The sequence below is a fragment of the Spermophilus citellus genome, assembly GCF_964194105.1.
Source record: "Spermophilus citellus genome assembly, chromosome: 9".
Taxonomy (NCBI): Eukaryota; Metazoa; Chordata; class Mammalia; order Rodentia; family Sciuridae; genus Spermophilus; species Spermophilus citellus.
Window position 1 is genome coordinate 115,672,927 of NC_138191.1, and position 6,247 is coordinate 115,679,173.

Sequence of the window (6,247 nt, forward strand, 5' to 3'; positions counted from 1 at the left end):
TGCAGTAAGTCTCCCTGGTAGCAGCTCTCAGACCACCTGTGGTAATCTGTCTGGGCCAGGTGTCAGACTTCTAATCTCTTCTTTCTGTGAAAAGATCTTTCCTAGGCAGATATGGGGATCTCAAAGAGAAATCCTCTTTGCATCTGTTGCTTTCTTTACTAATGTAGATAGATGTAAATTTCTTTTACTCAAGAACAGATTTTCAGAGCTATTTCTGTCTGCAGTTTCTTTGAATAACCATCTCCAAATATGCCAAAAAAATATATTTAGTAGAGACATAATCTGGGGTCCCACACAGGTACACAGTAGGTGCTTAATAAAGGCTAATTGAATGCATGAATGATATAGCAAGTAATGTGCTAGGGGAGGAGAAGAAGCACACAGATTTTAAGATAAAACACAGTTTCTATCCTCAAGAAGTCATCTATAAAACAAGCATGCATTGAGGCCTTCTTTATTAGTAAGATTCCATTTCTACCCTTCCACTTCACCCCAGGGGACCAAAAATCATTAACCTAGACAACAGGCTTCTGGTATTGGAGGAACAAGTATGGAGTCCGAAGAGTCCAGGATTTAGATATCTGACTTCCCAATCTGGTTTTGCTGCCTTCTGGCTTTGGAATCACAGGTCTCCTCTCTCTGAGACTCCATCTTCTCATTTTAAAAATGGAGATAGCAAAACCATTCTCACAGGCCTGCTGAAAGACATGAATGAGACTAACACCCAGGTTTTCAATGATGTCGATTGTAGAAAGGTGACCATACCTTCCAGTTCTTCCAGCAGAAGAGTAGACACCTATTGAACCAGAGCAATTAACAGCATTCCTTTCATTCTTAAAAGCATCCTGATTTAGACAGTAAATTATGTGGTCATCACAGTAATAGACATGACATGAGTCATCTACATTGTGCTCTGGGATACAACAGAGGGAAGGAGGTAAATCTTTAGGAAAGAGGGTGGTAATCATGAAAATGAGTCTGGAATTGTGCACCAGATTACATCAAGAAGAATAGGAAGAATAGGAAGGATTTAACTAGGAAAGGGACTAGCATTTGCAAAGAAGTAAAGAAGGCTTGCAAAAAAGGCTTGACAATTCTGGACATATGTAGGTAACATTAAGAAGGCCAAATAGCTTGAGCTCAGGAGGCATGGAAGGAGATGAGGCTTTCTACGGTGCTGGCTGTAGAATGTGTTTGAGTAGGGGTAGACAGGTCTGTGGCTTTCCAGAAGAGCCCAATGAGGAGCTGGGCATAAAGTCTATGAGGAAACATAATGAAACCTGAGCCAGAGTAGGGCCTGAGGCCCAGGGAAGTAGGAGAAGGTTCCATAAGCACTTGGGAGGTAAAATGGATTGGATAGGACTTCCGTGTGGGGGTCCAATGACAGGTGGAGGATTTCCAGGTGAATGGGGAGGCCATTAATTGCAACATGTCAGAAGACCCAGGAGATAGGAGATGAGCCAGATTAGGCTGACTAAGCATTCATCACTCCTGACCCAGAAGGAAACTCTCAACAGGTAGAGTTCATTCCTGAAGCCAAAGGAAGAAGCTAGGACTCAGTCAATATTCAGATAACATCTAATTAAAATTAGCTTCTGTAGCACCTTTGAAAGGCAAGAGAAAGCTCAAAAGTAAACTCTCAAGTAAGGAAAGACGGGGTTTTATAGTCCAACTTCATTGTATGTATGGCTCTCCTTGATCAAGATGCTGCCACAATGCCCCACTCTCTCACAAAATAAAATTCAGGGGCTGGGGATGTGGTTCAGTTGATAGAGTGCTTGGCTTGCATGCACAGGGCCCTGGGTTCAATCCCCAGCACCGCAAAAAAACAAAAAAAAAAATAAAATAAAATAAAATTCAAAGGCTCCTGGTGATCTGACTCTAATTGATCTTTGGTGATCATTTTTTTTTTTTTTTAAAGAGAGAGTGAGAGAGGAGGGAGGGAGGGAGAGAGAGAGAGAGAGAGAGAGAGAGAAAATTTTTAATATTTATTTATTTATTTTTTTTAGTTCTGGGCGGACACAACATCTTTGTTGGTATGTGGTGCTGAGGATCAAACCCAGGCCGCACGCATGCCAGACGAGCGCCCTACCGCCTGAGCCACATTCCCAGCCCCTGGTGATCATTTCTTATTTCATCTGCTTAGTGTTCCCTTTCTCTCTCTCTCTCTCTCTCTCTCTCTCTCTCTCTCTCTCTCTCTCTCTGTACCAAGGACTGCACTCAGGGCACTTAACCACTGAGGCACATCCCCAGCCCAGCCTTTTTCTTTTTTTGGCATTTTATTTAGAGACAGAGTCTCACCGAGTTGCTTAGCGCCTCACTTTTGCTGAGGCTGGCTTTGAACTCGTGTGAGCTCGTGATCTTTCTGCCATAGTCCCGAGTGGCTGGGATTACAGGCATGTGCCACAACACCTGACCCCTCTCTTGAGAGCACAGCTCAGTTCCAGTTAGGAGAGAAAAGTGGTCTACAAATAGGAAGTCAGGAGAAGAGAGAGTTCTTAATAAGAGAGTTCCAGTTTGGGAAGATGAAAAAGTTCTGGAACTAGATGGTGATGATGGTTGCAGAACAATATTAAATGTACTAAATATCATTTAATGAACTGCACCTTTAAAATTGGTTAAAAAGGTGGCTGGGACTGCAGCTCTGTGGTAGGGAGCTTGCCTAGCATGCATAAGGCCTTGGGTTTGATCCCTACCACTGAAAAAAACTTGGTTAAAATAGTGGATTTTATGTCACATATAGTTTTACCACCACCACCACAATGATAACAACACTGATGATGATGATTTTTTTTTAAAAAGAAGCTGACTTGCAAAAGAAGCAAAGATGAATGAGAAGGTACAAGAACTGGTTGGTTTCTGAGATGCAGCTGGTCCATGGGCCCAGTTGCTGTAGTACCACCAGTTCATGAGTCAAAAGTCATTCTTTGGGACTAGGCTTGTTCATGCCTGGCTTCTCTTCCTTGCATCCAAGGGAGCCATAACAGAGACTTGATTCTCACTTGACTCTGTTACATCCTTTCAGACATTCTGACCTCCTGTCTCACCCTGCTGCTCACACTTCCTCAGACTGATCCTGCCTTTGCCTTCCCTCTAAACCTTTCCTCCTGGCTTCCTGTTTTAAATATCTTTTTCAATTTTTACAATCTGGACATTGGTCACTGGGAATGGTGACCAATTGTCAACTCTTACTCGTCCTTTCAGACCCAACTCAGCGGTCTTTTCTGCAGGATAGCCATCCCTAACCACCCTGAGCAGTGCTTGCCGTGTCCTCCATTGGTCTGTTGGGTTTTTGTACATGTCCTTCTAAGTATCCTAGCAATCTGCTTTTTTGTCCGTAACCTCCATAAAACCACGTGTCTCCTACTGCCTGACAGAGGACTTTGTATGTAGTAAGTGTAATGTATGTTTACTAGATTAGTAAGAATTCTTTTCTCCCTAGTGTCATTTCTTTGAGCCACTCAATTCCTATCAAGGAAAGACTGGGGAAAAAAACAGTGGGAGGAATTACTTTTGTTTCTTTCTATGATTCAGGAAGGAAGAAATCCAGTAGAACTGAAGCTATTACAAAGACCACTGGCATTTATGAGAGGTCAGTTCTCTCCCACCCCCTCTCTTTTTTGTTTCCCCTCTATAGGGGATCAAACCCAAATGCTTTACCACTGAACCACATCCCCAGCCCCCCAGGTCAACTTTCTGCCAGAACATGGTTAGTAACAGCTTTGAACTGAGGTAGACTTTGGGAGCCAATGTCAAGTCAAACAAATATTGGGGGTGCTGAGCTTTTCAGCAAGTTGAGTTTCGGACAGCTATTTGTCAGCTGCACAGGGAGAAGTACTAAAATGCATCTGGGTCTGGCTGGAATAGGAGGTCCCCATCTCCTTCAGCAAAATCTGACAGAGAAACAAGACAGCCCTCTCTCCCACTAAGGGGCTTTGCAACTAACCCGGACATTGGTCACTGGGAATGGTCAAAGATGACTCTGGTGAGCTGGGCATAGTGGCACATACCTGTAATCCCAGCAACTCAGGAGGCTGAGGCAGGAGGGTTTAAAGTTTGAGGCCAACTTAATGAGACCCTGTCTCAAACCATCAAAAGGACTGAGATTGTAACCCAGTGGAAAAGCACTCCTGTACTAGGAAGAAAAGATGACTCTAGCGAACTGTGGCAGAGATAAACTGCTTACTAAATAGCCTATGCTTTCCCCCTACATGTCCCAGCCCCAACCCCTACAGTTAGATTGGATCCATGTGACAAGTTCTGGTTAATGGTCTGTGAGCTAAAGTAATGTATATCTTGAAGTTGAAGTATTTCATTGCTGGTGCACAACCCTCTAGCTCTCTTTGTGTTATTGAGGCAATCCTGAAAGTCCTGTGCTGATATGGTGGAGCCATATCATTTCTGAATGTACCAGTGGAATGAAGGAGAACTACTGTGAAGAGTGCCCTGACCCTAGCAGGCTTTACAAGAGAGGAAAAATAAACCTTTGTTGGTTAAGCCATTAAGATATTTGGGCAGTTTGTAACTACAGCAGACTCTAACCTATTCTGACCAAATATAGACATTAATTGTTTTAATCATCTAGCATCAAACTTGCTTCCTACTTAAGGATACCCACCCATCCCTATACAGGACTCTTTGGTATTGCCAAATCCAATGGTCACTTCTCTATTCTTATCTTTTCTTGACTTCTCAGCAGCATTTGTCACAATTGACCACTCCCTCCTGGAAATAATTTATCTTAGCATCTGTGACATCATCCTTGCTTGGTTTTCCTCTTAGGTCACTGGCCCCTGATTTTCAGGTTTTTTTTTTTTCTTCTTCTTCTTTTCTTGTTGTTACCTCAAAAGTTTGGAGATCTGGGGACCTGGTTTTAAATACTGTCCTTGAAAAAGACAGCTAGATATGTTCTAGTATTCATTATGCCTTGTGTGTGCACACGTGCTCCTGCTGAGGCTCAAACCCAGGCTGCACTAGGCAAGCACTTAGCCACAGAGTTCTACCTCCAGCTCTTATTCTATATTGTTTATTAATAACAGAGCACTAGCCCAGCATAGTGGCACAAACCTGTAATCCCAAAAACTTGGGAGGCTGAGGCAGAAGGATAGCAAATCAGAGGTTATTCTCAGCAACTGGTGAGACCCTAGCAACTTAGCAAAACCCTGTCTCAAAATAAAACATAAGGGCTGAGTTAGTAGCTCAGTGGTAGAGCACTTACCCCACACATGTGAAACACTTGGTTTGGTCCTCAGCACCCCCAAAAAATAAATTAAAGTTATGGTGTTCATATACAACTAAAAATTTTTAAAAGTCCATAAATATAAATAATTAAATACAATAAAATATGAAAAGGGTTGGGGAGGTAGTTCAGTGATAGAGCACCCCTGGGTTTCATCCTCAGTGTCAAAGAAAGAAACAAACAAACAAAAGAACACAGCACTATTTTTAGCTGGACACATTGTACCCAATTAAAAAAGCCCCTACATTTTCCAGTCCCCTGGCAGCTAAGCATGGCCGTGTAATTATGTTTTGGCCAATGAAATTTAAGCAAAAATGTGCAGGATTTGCTAGGCAGTCTTCTTTAAAAGGAAAAAGACACACCTGTCTGCTCATTTTCCTTCCCTCTGTTTGGGATGTGGACCATAATGAGGTTATCTTAAAATTGTTCACCAAATGATCAGGATGGCTAAGCAACCTTCGACTGGCTAATTCTGGACTTATTTTTCATAAAAAGAGAAAGAAATTTCTATAAGTCATTTTTTTCTTCTGTTATTTGCAACTAACTCTAATCCTGATGCATTTTTATCACGGTTGACATTGTCTCCCATTAGGAAGCCTAAGGGTCCCGTCAGAGGAGTTGGGGTAGGCACTTCCACACAAGAAATTGTTGGACCTCCTTCCACAAATGGCAAAGTAACCAAGCTATCAGGAAGACAGAAAGGTAGGTGGGTCAAGGAATATAGTTCATCAGTTCACAGACAGCACTGAATGCTACATTAAGAAATTCTGACTTTATTCGGCAGATCCCTTGCAGATAGTGGACCCTGTCTATCTTATCTAGTACTGTCTTGCACTTTGTACATGCTCAATGAATGCATACATTCTCTGGTAATTAATGCTGCTTGCTTAATATCGAGTATCAACAGAAATGTTGGAAGGTAGACCAGTTGGGGCTCACCATCTCATCAACCCCTGTCTATTTTTAACAGATGAGTTAAGTGGAGTCTCATTTTAGTGGGAGGGACAA